General features: G+C 38.6%; 1 protein-coding gene and 1 pseudogene across 1 annotated transcript in view; one reads left to right on the forward strand and one right to left on the reverse strand.

The window, feature by feature from the left end:
* IARS2 (isoleucyl-tRNA synthetase 2, mitochondrial) overlaps positions 1–23,518 on the reverse strand; it is a 77,006-nt gene that overhangs the window by 43,958 nt on the left and 9,530 nt on the right. The window lies entirely within an intron of this gene.
* On the forward strand, positions 17,185–17,625 carry LOC114236458 (D-aminoacyl-tRNA deacylase 2-like; annotated as a pseudogene).

Genomic DNA, 23,518 nt, shown 5'->3' on the forward strand with positions numbered 1-23,518 from the left:
GTGGCACTGTGTTACAGGGACATCAGTAAGCCTGAAGAGATGACATCTGAACAGAGATATGAAGGAAATGCGGAAGGGAGCCATCTGAACATCTGGGATGTATCCCAAGCAGAGAAAACCAAGCAGAACTATACACAGCACCGTCTGAGGAAGAACAAGAACTGTTCCTCCTCTAGTTCCAAAGTGCCCATGGTCTTGGACAGAGCCTCCAACTAGGCACAGAAGAGGCAGTTTTGTGGGGTGCCTCAGTTTTGCAGAGAATTACTCCTCAATCCTTAAGCCACGTGGAGCCTACTGCCCTCCATTCCAGCTCTAAGGGTGAACATATGATCCACTGCAGCCATCAACATATTTTGTCCCCAAGTCCAAAATGATTACTTCGGGGATAGACTTGTGACCCAAAACAGGCCAAGTAGATTCAATTACAGGACTTGTGTAAGAACTGTTAGAAAAGAAAGGATGGAATGTAAGCCTGAAAATGTTGGGAAATGAGGGGTGGGGGTAAGGGTGAGGGGACAGACATCAAAAGGGGGAAAGGCTGCCTAAGAGTGAGAGAGAGAGAAACCAACCCCTAATATTACCTGAGTCCCTGGGTGCAGCCATGCAAGGAGCTAAAACTACCGTTAAAACAGTCAATAAATTCCCTGTTTTGCTTAATCCAGATAGAGTTGGCTTTTCTATTCCTAGGAACCAAAAGAATCTGGAACAGTAGAGTTTTGTTTTGGACTTTTATTATAACATACAGTCTGAGTGTATTAAAAACAAGAGACTAGGCTACCTTTCTCAAATTAAAGTGTCTTCACTTAACATAGGCAGCAGAAAGTTCCAGAAGAAGAATGGAAAAGTCAGCCTTAAATAATTTAAAATAGAAGAAATGACTTAAAAGCAACAACTTTAAAGCAAAGATAATACCTATTAAAGCTTCTGTGTGGTAAATAACAATATATTAGACTAAAAACAAGACTAGTCCAGACACCTGTTTTGTCCTATTGATCTGAACCACGAGCAGATAATACTGCAGGATACTCCTATCTGATAGAGCAATTCAGTCCACAGTCTTCCTCTAAATTTTCTTGACTATTGAAACTCATTTACTTTCCAGATTTACTTTTTAGCCACTAAGAACATTTAAAATTTTTTTCTGTAAGTGACGCCCTTCCTTTGCCAGAGAGGTGTCAGTGAAAACTAGCTAAAACAGAAAGTTTTAAATAAGATGCCAAATCTCACAATACAGAAAATGCCAAGGTTTCAACAAAAATTCACTCATACCCCAAACCAGGAAGATCTGAAACTGAATAAAAAAGACAGTCACTAGATAACCAAGACTGAGACAAGAGAAATGTTAGAATAACCTGAAAAAGACTTTAAAGTTACCATGATAAAAATGCTTAAAAAAAAAAAATGCTTAAATGACCAACTGTGAACACACTTGAAAAATATGAAAAAAGAGAAAGGCTCAGCAAAGAGTCAGTAGATATCCAAGAAAAAGTAAATGGAAAATGTTTTTTCTTATATTTGATAGCTCAATTTTATTGAGCTATCAAATGCAAATTTTAAAAGAGAAAAGTGCAATAAGTGAAATAAAAAGTTCTGTAGATGGGCTCAACTACAGAATGGAGGGGAAAAAGGGAAGAACCACTAACCTTGAAGTCAGAACAATAAACGACCCAATCTAAAAAGAAGAGAGAAAAAGGACAGAAAAAAAATATCACGGAGCTGTGGGACTATAACAAAAGATCTAACTTTGGTGCCACTGCTGCCCTGAAAGGAGACTTTTTCAGAGCGGAAAAAAGTACACAAAAAAATAATGGCTGAAAACTCCCCAAACTGCCATGAGACATAAACCTATAAATTCAAGAAGCTTAACAAAATCCAGAGGAAAAATCCAAAGAAATCCATGTCAAGACACATAATCGTTAAACTTTTGAAAATAAAAATGTCTTGAAAGCAGTTGGAGAAAAATGACATGTTGTTTATTAGGGGAAAATAATTTAAAAGACAGCAAAGTTTTCATTAAAAAACATGGAGGCCAGAAAGAAGTGGAACAATATTTTTCAAGTGCTAAGAAAAAAATGTCAATCCAGAATGCTATATACGCTGAAAGTATACTTCAAGAATGGAAAGAAATCAAGACACTATCAGATGCAGGAAAACTAAAAGGATATGTGACCAGCAGACCTACCCTAAGGAATGGCTAAAGAAAATTGTCTAAACAGAAAAAAAAACAATAAAGCAGAGATGCTGAAACATCAAGAGGGAAGAAAAAGTATGGTAAACAAAAATATGGGTAAATATAATAAACTTTCCATTTCCTCAAGTCATCTAAATTATGTTTCACAGTTGAAAAGATAACTGTCAAACACTGTCTTATATGGACCAAAATACATGCAGAGGAAATATGTAAACCAAGCTAAAAAGAAGGGAAGGAAAAAAGATATAAAGGGACAACATGCTTCTAAATAATCCATGGATCAAAGAACTCTCAAAGGAAATTTAAAAAATACGATGAAATGAATAAAAATGGAAATTCAACATGACAAAATTTGTGGGACACAAACTACAGGAGTGATGACACAAATTTACAGCAATAAAATACATACATTAGAAAAGAATAAAAGTCTGATCAATAATATAAAGTCTTACCTCAAGAACTAGAAAAAGAAAAACAAAGGAGCCCAATGCAGGCAGAAGCAAGGAAACAATAAAAAAAAAAAATTGATGAAATTAAGAACAGAAAAATAAAAGAAAAATCAATGCAACAGAATTTGACTTCAGGCATGACAGTGTAAAAAAACTACATGGATGGGCTTGCCAGGAAAAGTGGTGAAAATAATTTAAAACCCTAATCATTTAAAGCTTCTGTAGGGACTTCCCTGGTGGTGCAATGGTTAAGAATCTGCCTGCCAATGCAGGGGACACAGGTTCAAGCCCTGGTCCGGGAAGATCCCACATGCCACGGAGCAACTAAGCCTGTGCGCCACAACTACTGAGCCTGCGCTCTACAGCCCGTGAGCCACAACTACTGAGCCCACGTACCGTAACTACTGAAGCCCACGCACCTGCAGCCCGTGCTCTGCAACAAGAAAAGCCACAGCAACGAGAAGCCCATGCACCCTAACGAAGAGCAGCCCCCGCTCGCTGCAACCAAGACCCAACCCAGCCATAAATAAATAAATAAATAAATAAATAAATGAATGAATGAATGAATGTATAATTAAAAATAAATAAATCAAGCTCCTGGAAATGGTCCTAAGGGCATAGAGCAAACAAAGAAATATCTAAACAAGAAAAATGCCATGAAAGTTTGGCAAGAAAAATGAGAACCAAGACCACTCCCTCCCTCCAGCCTGCCAGCTCTGTGAGGCCGGCTCCACTCCAGACCATGCAGCCAAGGGGACAGGGCTCCCTGGGGAGAGCAGGGGGTCAGCATTTATGATCCTGTTCCACCTACCTGTTGCTGAGGCTACAAGGTCGAGATTCTCTACTTCTAAGACCCCACTCACGGAACAGAAACTGTACCGTGTGTGAGAGTCTGCTGGGAATGCTGGAGCTCTCATCACCCTTGTTTGGGCTCATGCAATGGTGGTTCCACACCAGGAAAGGCAGTTCAAGAAGATCTCAGGCTACTGACCCTCCCCATGGGCGCTCAGCTCCAAAAGTCGGGGTGTCTCTCACACAGAAGTGTAGTTTCCCCCACTCCCAGTTCCAGAGCCCTGCCTGGCAGGTTCTGCCTGGGGGAAGGAGAAGCAGGCAGTAAAACAAATAGCTCTTACTCTCCTCCCAGTAACAGAGCAAGGAGAGGTTCAGGCCTAAGAGGGCTCTGAACAAGAGTAGAGGCTGTGATGAAAGGCAATTGGGAAAAGTTTCACAGATTCAAGATGACAGAGCTAAACTCTAGGCCAGCTCATTTGCAGGAGAGAAGACGGCTGGGAGGAGTCCTCCTGGGATCAGAACAAGAATCAAGACTGACCTCAGGAACCAATACTTCAAAGGACCCCAAATTGGACTGAATTAGTCTACAAAACAGTTTATGCCCAAGGGCACTGTTGAAAACAACAGAGCCAAGAGCTGGAAAATTTCAGAACAAAACAGATGGGTGTTGGCAGAGAAACAGGATGGGAGCCCTGCCAAAACCACTATCCTCTCAGGGTGACTGAGCATACCCAAGGCTGCTCCTCCCCAGGAAGCAACATCACAGGCTTAACACTAGAGAAAAATGGGACGGGGTGGGACCAGACCTCATGAAAATAATCCTGCCAGTCACCAAACATATAAACAAGCCAATTACAATGAAAAGCCAGGGCAGGAAGCAGGTGGTGGCAGACCAATATACAGACTTATTTCAATATATTACTAAAATGCCTGATTTCCAAGAACAAAAAAAATTACAAGACATACAAAGAAACACAAATGCATGGCACATAAACTGAAAAATAAGCAGGCAACATCAACTACCTATGAGAGCAACCGTATGTCAGGTTAACAGAAAAAGAATTCAAGACTGCCATTATAAGCATGTGTAAAGGGGAATTCCCTGGCAGTTCAGTGGTTAGGACTTGGCACTATCACTGCTGTGGGCCTGGCTTTGATCCCTGGTTGGGGAACTAAGATCCCACAAGCCACGTGGCGTGGCGAAAAAAAAATAAAGCGTAAAGAACTTAAAGGAAACCATGATTAAAGAGATAAAGGGAGAAATGATAATGACAGTAATGTCATATCAATAGAAAATACCAATAAAGAGACAGAAATTGTTATTTTTGTTAAAAAGACCAAAAGGGGAATTCTGGAGTTGAAAATAATAGCTGAAACTCAAAATTCCCTAGAGGGGCTCAACAGTATATATGAACTGGCAGAAGAAATAACTAGTGAATGTAAATATAGAGCAATAGAGATTACATAAAACAAGGAACAAACAGAAAAAAGAACAGAAAAAAATGATCAGAACCTCACAGAAATGTGCAACATGCATATTCAGTATACCAACATAATGGAAGGAATGGGAGTTTCAGAGGAAAGGAAAGGAGCTTAAAAATATACAAAAAAACAAGGGGACCTTCAAGATGGTGGAGGAGTAAGACGTGGAGATCACCTTCTTCCCCACAAATACATCAGAAATACATAGACATGTCTATTAAAGGAGCAGGTGCTCCTTTAACCCCGTCCTGTCTGAGCAAAGAACAGACGCCCTCAGGTGACCTACATGCAGAGGCAAGGCCAAATCCAAACCTGAACCCCAGGAGCTGTGCGAACAAAGAAGAGAAGGGAAAGTTTCTCCCAACAACCTCAAGAGCAGCAGATTAAATCTACACAGTCAACTTGATGTACCCTGAATCTCTGGAATACCTGAATAGACAATGAATCATCCTAAAATTGAGGGGGTGGACTTTGGGAGCAACTGTAGACTTGGGGTTTGCTTTCTGCATCTAATTTGTTTCTGATTTTATGTTTATCTTAGTTTAGTATTTAGAGCTTATTAACATTGGTAGATTTGTTTACTGATTTGGTTGCTCTCTTCCTTTTTTTTAATATATATATATATATTTTTTTTTCCTTTTCTCTTTTTCTGAGTGTGTATGTGTATACTTCTTTGTGTGATTTTGCTGTATAGCTCTGCTTTTACCATCTGTCCTAGGGTTCTATCTGTCTGTCTCTTTTTGGTTTTCTTTTTTTTTTTTTTTTTATTTATTATTTATTTATTATGTTTATTTTTGGCTGTGTTGGGTCTTCGTTTCTGTGTGAGGGCTTTCTCCAGTTGCGGCGAGCGGGGGCCACTCTTCATCGCGGTGCGCGGGCCTGTCACTATCGCGGCCTCTCTTGTTGCGGAGCAGAGGCTCCAGACGCTCAGGCTCAGTAGTTGTGGCTCACGGGCCCAGTTGCTCCGCGGCATGTGGGATCTTCCCAGACCAGGGCTCGAACCCGTGTCCCCTGCATTGGCAGGCAGATTCTCAACCACTGCGCCACCAGGGAAGCCCTTTGGTTTTCTTTTAGTATAGTTTTTAGCACTTCTTATCATTCGTGGATTGGTTTTTTGGTTTGGTTGCTCTCTTTTTTCTTTCTTTTTTGTTTTTTCTTTTTTTTATTACTGTCCTATTTTCTTATTTTTAATAATAACTTTTTTACTTTTTATTTTAATAACTTTCTTTTCTTTTCTTTCTTTCTCTCTCCTTCCCTCCCTTCCTCCCTTTCTTTCTTTCTTTTTTTCTCCCTTTTCTTCTGAGCTGTGTGGCTAACAGGGTCCTGGCGCTCCGGCCGGGTGTCAGGCCTGAGCCTCTGAGGCGGGAGAGCTGAGTTCAGGACACTGGTCCACCAGAGACCTCCCAGCCCCACGTAATATCAAACGGCGAAAGCTCTCCCAGAGGTCTCCATCTCAACGCTAAGACCCAGCTCCACTCAACGACCAGCAAGCTACAGTGCTGGACACCCTATGCCAAGCAACTAGCAAGACAAGATCACAACCCCACCCATTAGCAGAGAGGCTACCTAAAATCATAGTAAGGTGACAGACACCTGAAAACACACCACCGGAAGTGGTCCTGCCGACCAGAAAGACAAGATCCAGCCTCATCCACAAGAACACAGGCACTAGTCCCCTCCACCAGGAAGTCTACACAACCCACTGAACCAACCTTACCCACTGGGGGCAGACACCAAACATAACGGGAAATATGAACCTGCAGCCTGCAAAAAGGAGACCCCAAACACAGTGAGTTAAGCAAAATGAGAAGACAGAGAAATACACAGCAGATGAAGGAGCAAGGTAAAAACCCACCAGACCAAACAAATGAAGAGGAAATAGGCAGCCTACCTGAAAAAGAACTCAGAGTAATGATAGTAAAGATGATCCAAAACCTGGAAATAGAATGGAGAAAATACAAGAAACGTTTAACAAGGACCCAGACAAACTAAAGAACAAACAAACAATGATGAAAAACAAAATAAATGAAATCAAAAATTCTCTAGAAGGAATCAAGAGCAGAATAACTCAGGCAGAAGAAAGGATAAGTGATCTGGAAGATAAAATAGTGGAAATAACGACCACAGAGCAGAATAAAGAAAAAAGAATGAAAAGAATTGACGACAGTCTCAGAGACCTCTGGGACAATATTAAACGCACCAACATTCAAATTATAGGGGTCCCAGAAGAAGAAGAGAAAAAAAAAAGGGACTGAGAAAATATTTGAAGAGATTATAGTTGAAAACTTCCCTAGTATGGGAAAGGAAATAGTCAATCAAGTCCAGGAAGTGCAGAGAGTCCCATACAGGATAAATCCAAGGAGAAACATGCCAGGACACATATTAATCAAACCATCAAAAATTAAATACAAAGAAAAAATATTAAAAGCAGCAAGGGAAAAGCAACAAATAATACACAAGGGAATCCCCATAAGGTTAACAGCTGATCTTTCAGCAGAAACTCTACAAGCCAGAAGGGAGTGGCAGGACATATTTAAAGTGATGAAAGGGAAAAACCTACAAGCAACATTACTCTACCCAGCAAGGATGTCATTCAGATTCTACGGAGAAATTAAAACCTTTACAGACAAGCAAAAGCTAAGAGAATTCAGCACCACCAAACCATCTTTACAACAAATGCTAAAGGAACTTCTCTAGGCAGGAAACACAAGAGAAGGAAAAGACCTACAATAACAAACCCAAAACAATTAAGAAAATGGTAATAGGAACACACCTTAAGTGTAAATGGATTAAATGCTCTAACCAAAGACATACACTGGCTGAATGGATACAAAAACAAGACCTATATATATGCTGTCTACAAGAGAGACACTTCAAACCTACGGATACATACAGACCAAAAGTGAGGGGATGGAAAAAGATATTCCATGCAAATGGAAATCAAAAGAAAGCTGGAGTAGCAATTCTCAAATCAGACAAAACAAACTTTAAAATAAAGACTATTACAAGAGACAAAGAAGGACACTACATAATGATCAAGGGATCAATCCAACAAGAAGATATAACAATTGTAAATATTTATTCACCTAACATAGGAGCACCTCAGTACATAAGGCAAAAGCTAACAGCCATAAAAGGGGAAATTGACAGTAACACAGTAATAGTAGGGAACTTTAACACCCCACTTTCACCAATGGACAGACCAACCAAAATGACAATAAATAAAGAAACACAAGCTTTAAACGATACATTAAACAAGATGGACTTAATTGATATTTAAAAGACATTCCATCCAAAAACAATAGAATACACTTTCTTCTCAAGTGCTCATGGAACATTCTCCAGGATAGATCACATTTTGGGTCACAAATCAAGCCTTGGTAAATTTAAGAAAATTGAAATCGTATCAAGTATCTTTTCTGACCACAACGCTATGAGACTAGATATTAATTACAGGAAAAAATCTGTAAAAACAACAAACACACGGAGGTTAAACAATGCATTACTAAATAACCAAGAGATCACTGAAGAAATCAAAGAGGAAATCAAAAAACAACCAGAAACAAATGACAATGAAAACATGATGACCCAAAACCTATGGGATGCAGCAAAAGCAGTTTTAAGAGGGAAATTTATAGCAACACAATCCTACCTCAAGAAATAAGAAAAATCTCAAATAAACCACCTAACCTTATACCTAAAGCGAGTAGAGAAGGAAGAACAAAAAAAACCCAAAGTTAGCAGAAGAAAAGAAACCATAAAGTTCAGATTAGAAATAAATTGTAAAAGAAATAAAGGAAACAATAGCAAAGATAAATAAAACTAAAAGCTGATTCTTTGAGAAGATAAACATTAATTGATAAACCATTAGCTATACTCATCAAGAACAAAAGAGAGAAGACTGAAATCAACAGAATTAGAGATGAAAAAGGAGAAGTAACAACTGACACTGCAGAAATCCAAAGGATCATGAGAGATTACTACTAGCAACTATATGCCAATAAAATGGACAACCTGGAAGAAATGAACAAATTCTTAGAAAAGCACAACATTCTGAGACTGAACCAGGAAGAAATAGAAAATATAAACAGACCAATCACAAGCACTGAAATTGAAATTGTGATGAAAAATCCTCCAATAAACAAAAGCCCAGGACCAGGTGGCTTCACAGGCGAGTTCTATCAAACATTTACAGAAGAGCTAATACCTATCCTTCTCAAACTCTTCCAAATTATAGCAGAGGGAGGAACACTCACAAACTCATTCTACGAGGTCACCATCACCCTGACACCAAAACCAAAGATGTCACAAAAAAAGAAAACTACAGACCAATATCACTGATGAACATAGATGCAAAATTCCTCAACATAATAGTAGCAAACAGAATCCAACAGCACATTAAAAGGATCATACACCACGATCAAGTGGGGTTTATCCCAGGAATGCAAGGATTCTTCAATATACACAAATCAATCAATGTGATAGACCATATTAACAAACTGGAGGAGAAAAACCATATGATCACCTCAATAGATGCAGAAAAAGCTTTCGACAAAATTCAACACCCATTTATTATAAAAACCCTCCAGAAAGTAGGCATACAGGGAACTTACCTCAACATAATAAAGGCCATATATGACAAACCCACAGCCAACATCATTCTCAATGGTGAAAAAATGAAACTATTTCCACTAAGATCAGGAACAAGACAAGGTTGCCCACTCTCACCACTAGTATTCAACATAGTTTTGGAAGTTTTAGCGGCAGCAATTACAGAAGAAAAAGAAATAAAAGGAATTCAAATCGGAAAAGAAGAAGTAAAGCTGTCACTGTTTGCAGATGACATGATACTATACATAGTGAATCCTAAAGATGCTACCAGAAAACTACTAGAGCTAATCAATGAATTTGGTAAAGTTGCAGGATACAAAATTAATGCACAGAAATCTCTTGCATTCCTATACATTAATGATGAAAAATCTGAAAGAGAAATTAAGGAAACACTCCCATGTACCACTGCAACAAAAAGAATAAAATACCTAGGAATAAACCTACCTAAGGAGACAAAAGACCTGTATGCAAAAAACTATAAGACACTGATGAAAGAAATTAAAGATGATATAAACAGATGGAGAGATATACCATGTTCTTGAATTGGAAGAATGAACATTGTGAAAATGACTATACTACCCAAAGCAATCTACACATTCAATACAATCCCTATCACACTAGCAATAGCATTTTTCACAGAACTAGAACAAAAAATTGCACTATTTGTATGGAAACACAAAAGACCCCAAACAGCCATAGCAATCTTGAGAAGGGAAAACGGAGCTGGAGGAATCAGGCTCCCTGAATTCAGACTATACTACAAAGCTACAGTAATCAAGACAGTATGGTACTGGCACAAAATCAGAAATACAGATCAATGGAACAGGACAGAAAGCCCAGAGATAAACCCACACACATATGGTCACCTTATCTTTGATAAAGGAGGCAAGAGTATACAATAGAGAAAAGACAGCCTCTTCAATAAGTGGTGCTGGGAAAACTGGACAGCTACAAGTAAAAGAATGAAATTAGAACACTCCCTAACACCATACACAAAAATAAACTCAAAATGGATTAGAGACCTAAATGTAAGGCCAGACACTATAAAACTCTTAAAGGAAAACACAGGCAGAACACTCTATGACATAAATCACAGCAAGATCCTTTTTGACTCACCTCTTAGAGAAATGGAAATAAAAACAAAAATAAACAAATGGGACCTAATGAAAATTAAAAGCTTTTTGCACAGCAAAAGAAACCATAAAAAAGACAACACTCAGAATGGGAGAAAATATTTGCAAATGAAGCAACTGACAAAGGATTAATCTCTAAAATATGCAAGCAGCTCATGCAGCTCAATATCAGTATCAAAAAAGCCAACAACCCAATCCAGAAATGGGCAGAAGACCTAAATAGACATTTCTCCAAAGAAGATATACACATTGCCAACAAACACATGAAATGATGCTCAACATCACTAATTATTAGAGAAATGCAAATCAAAACTACAATGAGGTATCACCTCACACCAGTCAGAATGGCCATCATAAAAAATCTACAAACAATAAATGCTGGAGAGGGTGTGGAGAAAAGGGAACCCTCTTGCACTGGTGGTGGGAATGTAAATTGATACAGCCACTATGGAGAACAGTAAGGATGTTCCTTAAAAAACTAAAAATAGAACTACCATACGACCCAGCAATCCCACTACTGGGCATATACCCTGAGAAAACCATAATTCAAAAAGAGTCATGTACCACAATGTTCATTGCAGCTCTATTTACAACAGCCAGGACATGGAAGCAACCTAAGTGTCCATCGACAGATGAATGGATAAAGAAGATGTGGCACATATATACAATGGAATATTACTCAGCCATTAATAGAAAAAAATTGAGTTATTTGTATTGAGGTGGATGGACCTAGAGTCTGTCATACAGAGTGAAATAAGTCACAAAGAGAAAAACAAATACCATATGCCAAGACATAAATATGGAATCTAAAAAACAAAAAAAAATGGTTCAAAGAACCTAGGGGCAGGACAGGAATAAAGACGCAGATGTAGAGAATGGACTTGAGGACATGGGGAGGGGGAAGGGTAAGCTGGGACGAAGTGAGAGAGTGGCATGGACATATATACACTACCAAATGTAAAATAGATAGCTCGTGGGAAGCAGCCGCATAGCACAGGGAGATCAGCTTTATAGGGGTGGGATAGGGAAGGTGGGAGGGAGACACAAGAGGGAGGAGATATGGGGATATATGTATATGTATAGCTGATTCACTTTGTTATACAGCAGAAACTAACACACCATTGTAAAGCAATTATACTCCAATAAAGATGTTAAAAAAATTTTTTTAAATATATATAAAAAATTAATTGACAATTTCTGAAATTTACTGGAAAACACTAACCTGCTCAACCAGAAAGCCAAATGAACTCCAAGAAGAATAAACACAGACAGATCCAAACAAAGATACATTACAGTAAAAATGCTGGAAGTGAGAAATAAGGAGAAAACCTTGAAAGCAGAAAGAGAAAAAAAGAGTATGTACAAGAGAACCCCAGTAACACTAGCAGCTGAGTTGTCAGCAGAAACAACGTAGGGCAGAGAGCAGTGGGATCACATACTGAAAGTGCTCAAAGAAAACATTCTCAACCAAGAATCCTACATCCAGCAGAGCTAAATTGAAAAAATGCAAGCAAAATAAAGCCATTCTTTTATTTTTTTAAAAAACAAAAAGAAAAAAGGAGAAAGAGAGAGAGGGAATGAATTTGTTGCCAGCAGACCCATCTCATAGGAAAGGACATGAGAGGAAGTTCTTCAGGCTAAAAGCAAGTGCCCATAGACGGTAATTCAAATCCACAGGAAAAAACGTTCCATAAGATGTTACGGAAAAACCAAAAAGAAGGTTTTGGCCAACTGAATACTCTCTTCTCCTAACTGATGTAAAAGGCAAATGTTCAAAAAATATGTATGTAATGTGTTCTCCAGTGTAAAACATACAGAAATATAATATATTTGCAGATAACAGCACAAAGGAGGTATATATGAGAAAGGCGGCACTGGGCTAAGAAAATGACTACAGATGATAAAGTAATAATTTATAACAATGTATTGTGGAGTTTGTAACATTAATGGATGCAATACGCATAACAAGAAGACCACAAGAAGAGACAGAAAGGACCAGAACTACAGTTGACCCTTGAACAACACAGGTTTGAACTGCTCGGGCCCACTTACACAGGGATTTTTGTTCATTAAATAGGTACCACACGATCCGAGGTTGGCTGAATCTGCAGATGTGGAACCAAGGATGAAGAGGATGACTGTGAAGTTATACCCAGACTTTCGCCTGTGCAGAGAATCGAAAGCCCTAACCCCCGCACTGTCCAAGGGTAAAGTGAAAAAAGGCGTAACATCTCTACATCTCACGAATATTACGCTAGTGTAATTCTGAAGCTGACTCTGACAAGTTAAGATATATACACAAGCACTAGAGCAACCACAACAACATTAAAGATGTAGTGGAATAATGAAAATTAAGTAAGGGCTGTCACAGAGATGGTGGAGTAGAAGAGCCCATACCCACCCCCCAACAAGGTACCACAACTAGACAGCTGTCCATGAACAAAAATGGCTCTGGAGTCCACTTGAGAAGCTTCAACAACACAGTGGGACAAAAAAACCTGAGACAAATGCACAAGAAAGGGGGGAAAAACAGTTTGCTCTGGCTGCATCATCTCATCACCCAGGGCAGACACTGGGTACTCCTTGGCTGGAGAGAGTGCCCGTCACCAGGAAAGGGAGAGAAAGTGAATGGCCGGCTTCTCCAGCCTTCCAGGGTCCCGTGCGGAGCATGCACTTTGGTTTCACTGCACCTTAGAGTGCAGCAAAGCTGAGACATCTACACGCAGCTGGATCAAGGAAGATGGGCAGGGTGGCCAGTATCAGCCAGGCAGCATGGGAACCGCAGCGCCCACTGGCCTCCTTCCTCTACGGAGGACTCTAGCAGCCTGCATCAACAAGCACCTCAGGAGCTCTGTGGATGCTGCAGCCCTCCCCAGCTTTTGTTACTGCGGACCTCGCCACAGACGACAACAGACTGCGCAGCAGCAGCTCTCACCACTGAGCAAAGCAACAGTCAACACAGATGCCGCCGACAGCCTGCAGATTTCACCACTGAGGTTTTCCAAGTTTTCATGCCTGGAGATACCAGCCGTCTGAGGCTTTCCCTGCTAGCTCCCCATCTTCTGCTGCTAGAGCCCAAGAGCCACACCAGCAACCAGCCCCAGCCACTGGCTGCACACACGCAAGACACCGCCGTAGGCCCCTGCAGATGCACAGAGGCACACTGACCGCCAAGGCCCCACAACTGCTTAAGGACAAAGATCTGGCCCTGACGCATGTCACTGACCCACATCACTGTGTGTGCCTCTGTTCAGCCCCAGCAGCTGCGCACCCGCACACTGCAGGCCCCCAACTCAAATCACCAGCATCCACCGCCGTGCACACGCACAAGGCTAGCCTCTGCAGATGCACAAGCGCACACTGGCAGCCAAGGTCCCCACAGCTGTTTGGGGAGAAGACCTGGCCCTGACTCCGTCACTGGCCTGCACCACTGCAGCCACCTGCAGTTAGCCCCTAGGGACACACACGCGCACACCAACAGCCAAGGCCCCCACAGCTGCTAATGGGGCTGGATCTGGCCCTGACTCCTAACACTCACCTGTAAGGGGCCAGCCTCAACTCCCATCACTGACACCCACTGCCATGATCGTGCCTGTGGCTAGCCAGTGTATTCATGGCAGTACATGCTGACAGCCAGGGCCCCCGGAGCTGACCATGTGCTTACAGGTGGCCCAGGACACTACTGCTGACTCTGACCCTGACCACTGCATGTGAGTTTGCAGCTGCACCCTGCCACCATATAGGTGTCTGTGGCCAGCCCCAGCAGCCAAGCCTGTGCATATCACCAGTTCCAGCCATGACCACTGCTTGCCCTTGTCCCCAGCCACTGAACCTGGAAACATCACTGAACACAAACAGCCCGTGCAGCCATGAAGGACCACCTGCAGAGCCCACCAAAGATCATACAGGTGTTACGCTGTAGATTCCAACTGCCTCTGCAGACAAGACACCACACCAGATCCGTCTCTGGCCCAGAGCGGCCACACACCCACACTTGGCATCCTGCACCAGTACACCAGCAGTTACAGCACATTCCAACATGTTCCCACACACCAGAGAAGGTCCTTCCTTATTGAGATCAGTCTATAAAGTCTGGAAGAGGTGAAATCTCCTTCAAATGTACAGTTATCTGTGCAAGGCTACAGGAATCACAAAGGATCAAGGAAACATAGCTCCACCGAAGGAAATAAGTAAACTTCCAGTAAAAGAACCCAAAGAAATGGAGATCAACAAACTTCATAACAAACAATTCAAAATAACTGTTCTAAAGATGCTCTGAGAACTACAAAAACAAACAAAAACAAAGAAAACCATCAGCTTAACATAATTACAGATAACAATTTTACAAAATCAGAAAGCAACTCATGAACAAAATGAGAAACTCAACACAGAGATAAAAAATATAAAACAACCAAAAATAAATTTTGGAGCCAAAGAATACAATGGATTCTTTAGAATTCAACAGGAGCTTCAACAGCAGACATGGCCAACCAGAAGAAAGAATCAGTGAAATCAAAGATAGATCATTTCAAGTTATCCAGTCAGAGGTACAAAAAGAAAAAAAAAAAAAAAAAGGAATGACGAAAGCCTGTAGTACTTATGTGACACAACTGAAAGAAACAATATATGCTTTATGAGAGTCCCAGAAGGAGGAGAAAGGGAAAAAGAGTCAGAAAGCTTATTTAAAGAAAGAATAGCTAAGAATTTCCCAAATCTGGGGAAAGATATGAGCATTCAAATTCATGAAGCTCACAGATCCCCAAACAAATTCAACCCAAATAGATCTTCTCAAAGACATATAATAATAAAAGTGTCAAAAATCAAAGACAAAGTGAGCATTTTGAAAGCAGCAACAGAAAAAAAGCTTGTCACTTACCACTTACAAGGGAACCTCCATAAAGCTACAACTAGATATCGCAGCAGAAACCTTGCAGGCCAAAAACAATGGGATGATATATTCAAAGTGCTGCAAATAAAAAACTGCCAACCAATAATACTTAACTGGAAAAGTTATTCTTCATAAATGAAAGAAAGATAACTACTTTTACAGACAAACAAAAGCTGAAGGAGTTCATCACCACTAGACCTACATTACAAGAAATCCTAAAAGGAGTTCTCCAAGCTGAAATGAAAGGATGATAATTAGTGCCTAGAAAACATATGAAATTTTAAAATATGGTAAAGGTAAGTATATAGGCAAATTCAAAATACTCCTATACTGTAATATGGTGGTATGTTAATGACATCATAACTCTAGTAAAAAGGTTAAATGACAGAAGTGTTAAAGTTACTCTAATTAAAATAACGTGTTAATGAATATACAATATAAAAAGATGTAAAGCAAAATTATAAGAAACATAAATGTGTACTGGGAGTAAAAGGGCAGTTTTTGCATGCAATCAAATATAATTTGTTAGTTCATACAGACTGTTACAGCTATAAGGTGCTTTATGTAAGCCTCATGGTAACCACAAAACAAAAACCCATAGTAAAGGTACAAAAGATAAAGAGAAGGAAATCAAAGCATGCCTTTAAGAAAAATCATCAATTCATGAAGGAAAAAAGAAAGAGAGGAACAAAGGAACTACAAAACAAACAGGAAACAATAAATAAGTTGGCATTAGTAAGTACTTGCCTATCAATAATTATTTTAAATGTAAAAGGATTACATCTTCCAATCAAAAAGTATAGAGTGGCTGAAAGGATGGAAAAAAACAAGACCCGACTGTATGATGCCTACAAGAGATCGTGTCAGCTTTAAAGACACACTTAGGAATCAGGTAAAGGGATAGAAAAAGATATTCCACGCAAATGGAAACTTAGAAGAGGTAGCTATACTTATATCAGACAAAATAGACTTTAAGTCAAAAATTCTAATAAGAGACAAACGATGTCATCATAATGATAAAGGGGTCAATTCATCAAGAGAAAATTATTAGTTGTAAATATATATGTACCCTATATCGGAGCACCTAAATATATTAAGTAACTACAAACAGATGTGGAGAAATAGAAAATAATACAATAATAGTATAGGACTTCAATACTCCATTTTGAACAATGGATAGATGGTCCGGACAGAAAATCAATAAGGAAACAACAGATTTAAATGATACTTCAGACCATATGAACCTAACAGACATATACTGAACATTCCACTGACAAGCAGCAGAATACACATTCTTCTCAAGCACACACTGATTAATGTCCAGAATAGATAATATTTGGCCACAAAACAAGTGTTAACAAATGTAGAAAGAGTGAAACCATACCAACAATCTTTTCTGACCACAATGGCATGAAACTAAAAATCAACAACAAGAAGAAAACTGAAAAACTCACAAATATGTGGAAAGTAAACAATACATTTCTGAAAAACCAAGAGGTCAAAGAAGAAATAAAAAAGGAAATCAAAAATATCTTGAAAACAAATGAAAAGAGAAACACAGTATACCAAAACTTAGGGGGCGCAGAGATTGCACAGCACTTGGCCTGAACTCACTGGATTGCTGTACAGGCTCCAGCCATGGCTGAGAGCGGCCAGACACCTTAGGCCAAGGTACTCCTGCAGCAATAGCCACACACCCAGCTGCAAGTACCCCCCACTGCAGCCCAGTGGGCAGAGGTTTAGAGAGGACTAGTGATCTACACATGCTTTTTCAAGGGAGCTGGCTTGTAAGATTAGGTAACTGAGACAGAAAATGGAAAGCACATCTCTATACTGAATCTACCTGGTGACATTCTCATCAGCCCTGAAGCCACCTCTGTGGGGGAAGTAAAAGGAGGAAACATGCGGTACCACTCTAACTCTGGAAAAGAACAAGGGTTAGAACTTTAGCCCAAATTCCTGACTCTATGTGAAAAAGAATTAGCCGCTAACAGCAAGTGTGCTGGAGCTGGGGTTGTGGTGGAACACGGCACTCACAGGCAGGTATTAAAGCTGGATACCAATGGACCATGCACCTAACTAAGTTCTGAAACACTCAAAGTTTCTTGCTACAGTATAAAATGGTATAAAATGATGTGGGTGGGCTATAACTAGATTTTCCTCCTCTTTGTTTTAAATACACTCATCTGCAGCATTTTTAAACAAGAAAATCCTGCCTGGGTCACATCCACAACTTCAACCTGTTAATTGGATGACCTTGCCAAGTCACCCAAACTCTGGATTTTAGTCACCTTGCATCCGGCTTTCCCCTCCATTTACACTCAGATTTGAAAAATGTTTTCTATACACTTAATTAATGGTCATTATGAAAATGTTCTTAGAGGTCTGTACTTAAGTATTTTGCAATAAAAAATTCTGTGCAATGAAGAAAAATATATTTCTTATACCTTCAAATGTATGTAACACGTAATAACTATTTTCCTTAAAATTAGGTAAAATCCAGCATAAACCAATTTAAATTTTGTCAATTTAGTTTTACTATTTCAGTTTTCCATATTTTGAATGAAAGAATATGTGATTTATTTTTCCTTTTAACAATATCTATGAAAATGTAATATAGAAATGTTATTGTGTATTATAATATTACTTTCCAAGGATATCTGAGTGCTTTAAGTTACCTGAAGAATCTTTAGTTGAGGACTTCCCTGGTGGTGCATTGGTTAAGAATCTGCCTGCTAATGCAGGGGACGCAGGTTCAAGCCCTTGTCCAGGAAGATCCCACATGCCACGGAGCAACTAAGCCTGTGTGCCACAACTACTGAACCTGCACTCTACAGCCCATGAGCCACAACTACCGAGCCCGCGTGCCACAACCACTGAAGCCCGCGTGCCTAGAGCCCATGCTCCGCAACAAGAGAAGCCACTGCAACAAGAAGCCCGTGCTCTGCCACGAAGAGTAGCCCCCGCTAGCCACAACTAGAGAAAGCCCACATGCAGCAACAAAGACCCAACACAGCCAAAAATAATAAATAAATTTATTTTTTAAAAAAAGAATCTTTAGCTGATATAGGAACAAGGTATTGGGGATTAAAGTTGTTTTTATTTAATATACCAATGGTTTAACACTCTTTCTCACTTTTTTACCAAAACAATATATTAAAAAATTGAAAGAGTAAATGAATAAACAAAAGGTAATATTCAATGTGTGCAAATTTCCCTGATTTAATTTAAAAAGATATTTTAAAAAAGTAAAAAGACAAATGGTAATATTTCTAATTACCAAAAAGATGAAATTTGAATAAACATCTTAAATAACTGCTGGAAAGATATCTTATGGGATGCAGTAAAAGCAGGTCAAAGAGGGAAGTTGACAGTTATAAACACCTACATTAAGCAAAAAGACAGATCTCAAACTACCTAACTTTACACTTCAAGGAACTAGAAAGGAACAAACAAAGCTCAAAGTTAGGAGAAGGAAAGAGATAACAAAAATTGAAGCAGAAATAAATGAAACAGAGCATAGAAAAACAAATAGAAAAGATCAATAAAACTAAGTGGTGGTTTTTGAAAATATAAACAAAATTGACAAACCTTTAACTAGACTTACCAAGAAAGACAGAAAACTGAAATAAATAAAATTATGAGTGAAACAGGAGACATGACAACTGACACTGGAGAAATACAAAGAAAGGATCTAAGAGACTACTGTGAACAATTATATGCCAAGAAATTGAACAACCTAGGAAAAATGGATAAATTTGCAGGCACGTAAAACTCACCCAGACTGAAACATGAAAAAATAGAAAATCTGAACAGAACAGTAACAAATAAAAAGACTGAATGAGTAATTTTAAATCTCCCAAAAAAGAAAAGCCCAGGACTTCATAGATGAATTCTACCAAATATTTACAGAAGAATGAATGCCAATCTTTTTCTAACTCTTCAGAAAAACTGAATACTCCCAAACCCATTTTATAAGGCCAACACTACCTTAATACCAAAGCCAACAAGGATACTACAAGAAAACCACTGGCCAAAATCCCTGATGAATATAGATGTAAAAGTTATTAACAAAATACTATCAAATCAAATTCAACAGCATATTAAAAGGATCGTACACCATGATAAAGTGGGATTCATCCCTGGGATGCAAGGATGGTTCCACATAAACAAATCATTAAGTTGACACACCACATTAGAAGATAAAAATCACACGTTCATCTCAACAGAAGCCGAAAAAGCATCTGACAAAATTCAACATATAAAAATTTCATTATAAAAACTCTCAATATAGTGGGTACAGAAGGAACATACCTCAAAGATAATACATTAGGCCATATATGACAAGGCCACAGCTAACATCATACTGAATGGTGAAAGGCTGAAAGCTTTTCCTCTAAGATCAGGAATAATACAAGGGTGCCCACTCTCACCATTCCTATTCAATATAGTATTAGAGGTCCTAGCCAGAACAAATAGAAAAGGAAAAAAAAAAAAAAAGATACCCAACCAAAAAGTAAGCAGTAAAATTGTCTTTGTTTGCAGATGACGTGACGTTATATACAGAAAATCCTAGACTTGACAAAAAAACTGTTAGAATAAACAAGTTCATTAAAGTTTCAGGATACAAAATCAACATATAAAAATCAGACATGCTCCTATACGCTAACAATAAACTATCTGAAAAAGAAATTTTAAAAACCCTCTATGTACAATAGTACCATAAACAACAAAACATTTAGAAATAAATTTAACCAAGGAGCTAAAAGATCTGTACACAGAAAACCATGAAGACATGGATGAAAGAAATCGAAGATGACACAAATAAATGGAAAGATATCCCACATTCATGGATCAGAAGAATTAATACAGGCATACCTCATTTTATCGTGCTTCATTTTATTGCAACTCAGGGATATTGCATTTTTTACAAATTGAAGGTTTGTGGCAACCCTGCCTTGTCAGATATTGGTTACCATTCCTTTAGCAATAAAGTATTTTTAAATTAAGGTATGTGCATTTTTTGACAGATAATACTACTGCACACTTAATAGACTACAATGTAGTGTAAACAGCTTTTATATGCACTGGAAAACCAAAACATTCATGAGACTAGCCTCGACCCAATATTTGCTTTATTGCAGTGGAATGGAACTGAACCCGAAATATCTTCCAAGGCATGTCTGTACTGTTAAAATGCCCATACACCCAAAGCCATTAAAGATTCAATGCAACCCATGTCAAAATTCCAATGACATTTTTCCCAGAAACAGAAAAAAAAAATCCTAAAATTCATAATGAACCACAAAAGAGCCCAAATAGCCAATGCAAATTAGAGAAAAAACAAAGCTGGAGACAACACATTTCCTGATATTACAAAGCTACTGTAATCAAAACACTATAGTATTAGCAGAACAACAGACACAGAGACCAATGTAAAAGAATCAAGAGCCCAAAAATAACCTTTGTATATAAAGTCAACTAATATGTGACAAGAAAGCCAAGAATTCTCACTCAATGGGGAAAGACTAGTCTCTTCAATAAACGGTAAAGGGAAAACCATATATTTTCATGCAAAAAATTGAAAGTAGACCCCCTATCTTACACCACTTACCAAAATTAACTTGAAATGGATTAAGGACTTAAAGTTAAGACCTGAAATTGCAAAGCTACTAGAAGAAAAATATAGGGGAAAAACCCCATGACTTTGGTCTTGACAATGATTTTTGTTGCACAAGTAATGAAAGCAGAAACCAAAAAGTGGGACTATATCAAACTAAAAACCCTCTTCACAGCAAAAGAAGCAATGAACAAAATGAAAAGGTAACTTACAGAATGGGAAAAAATATTTGCAAACCATTTTTCTGATAAGGGGTTAATAACCAAAACATTAAGATACTTACCGTATGAATATATACTCAATATAAGGATATGTAAAACTCAACAGCAAAAAAAGCAAATAATCCAATAAAAAAATGGACAAAAGACCTGAACAGACATTTTCCTAAAGAAGACATAAAAATGGTCAACAAGTACATGAAAAGGTACACAACATCACCAATCACCAGGGAAATACAAATCAAAACCACAATGAGATATCACCTCACAACTGTCAGAATGGCTGTCCTCTAAAAGACAAGAGATAATAAGTGTTGACAAGGATGTGGAGAAAAGGGAATCCTTGTGCACTACTGATGGGAATGTAATTTGGTGCAGCCACTATGGAAAACAGCATGGAGGTTCCTCAAAAAATTAAAATAGAACTACCATATGATCCATCAACTCCACTTCTGGGTATTTATCTGAAGGAAATGAAAACACTTGGATATATATGTGCACCCCCATGTTCACTGCCCCATTATTTACAACAGCCAAGACAGGGAAACAACCTAAGTACACTAATGGATGAATGAATATGGAAAATGTGGTCTATATATACAATGGAATATTATTCAGCCATAAAAAAGAAGAAAATCCTGCCATTTGCAACAACATAGATGGAACTTGAGGGCGTTATGCTAAGTAAAGTAAGTCAGACAGAGAAAGGCAGATACCCTATGATCTAACTTATATGTGGAATATAAAAAAAAAATCAAACTCCTAGAAAGATTCTAACTTTGATGAAATCAAATTTATCCATTTTTCCTCATATATCATGGATTTTTTTAAAATCAGAGAAGAGATTGGTGGTTGCCATAGGTGGGGGCTGGGGGGGTTGGAGATATGGGTGACAATGGTCAGAAGGTACAAACTCCAAATTATAATACTTACCAGCTCTGGGGATGTAAGGTACAGCATGGTGACTATAGTAACAACAATGTATTATATATATATATATATATATTTTTTTTTTTTTTTTTTTATAGCTACTTTATTTATTTCTTTCTTTATTTTTGGCTGTGTTGGGTCTTCGGTTCGTGCGAGGGCTTTCTCTAGTTACGGCAAGTGGGGGCCACTCTTCATCGCGGTGCAGGGACCGCTCTTCATCGCGGTGCGCGGGCCTTTCACTATCGCGGCCCCTCCCGTTGCGGGGCACAGGCTCCAGACGCGCAGGCTCAGTAGTTGTGGCTCACGGGCCCAGCTGCTCCGTGGCATGTGGGATCTTCCCAGACCAGGGCTCGAACCCGTGTCCCCTGCATTAGCAGGCAGATTCTCAACCACTGCGCCACCAGGGAAGCCCTGTATTATATATTTTAAAGTTGCTAAGAGGGTAGATCTTAAAAGTTTTCACCATAAGAAAATAAAAATTTCGAACTATGTGACACAATGGATATTAATTAAACTTACTGTGGTAATCATTTCACTATATATATATATTTCAAATCATTATGTCATATACCTTAATTAATACAATGTTACGTGTCAATTATATCTCAATAAAACTGGGGGTAATTTTTTTAAATTAGTTCTCACAAAAAATTTGCATACTGCTTGCTGTTTACTACCTACCCACACAACTGACCTGGTACCTGCTAATACTCCCAAAATTCAAAGTCAAAAAAATTATTCTAAATTTTAATGTAAAGGCAAAGAAACCAAAATAGCTAAAGCAATTTTGAAAAACAAAAAAAAATGGGAAGAATCAGACTACCAAATTTCAAAACTTTCTCTATAGCCATAGTAATCAAAACTGTGGTATTTGTGGAAAAAGAGACATGCAGAACAAAAAAAGCAAACAGAATATCCAGAAATAGGCCCACACAAGTTTGCCCAACTGATTTTTGACATTGGTACAAAAGCAATTCATTAGGAAGAAGATAATAATGGTGCTACAGCAAGTAAACATCCATATGGGAAAAAATAAACCTCAATCTAAGCCTCACACCTTATATAAACTCAAGACAGATCATGGGGTTTAAATGTAAAGTGTAAAACTTTTAGAAAAAAAAAATCTTCAGGACCTCAGGTTAGACAAAGAGTTCCTAGACATGACACTAAAAGCATGATTCATGAAAGGAAAAACTGATAAATT

Source organism: Balaenoptera acutorostrata, chromosome 1, assembly GCF_949987535.1.
Source record: "Balaenoptera acutorostrata chromosome 1, mBalAcu1.1, whole genome shotgun sequence".
In the NCBI taxonomy this organism is placed as follows: domain Eukaryota; kingdom Metazoa; phylum Chordata; class Mammalia; order Artiodactyla; family Balaenopteridae; genus Balaenoptera; species Balaenoptera acutorostrata.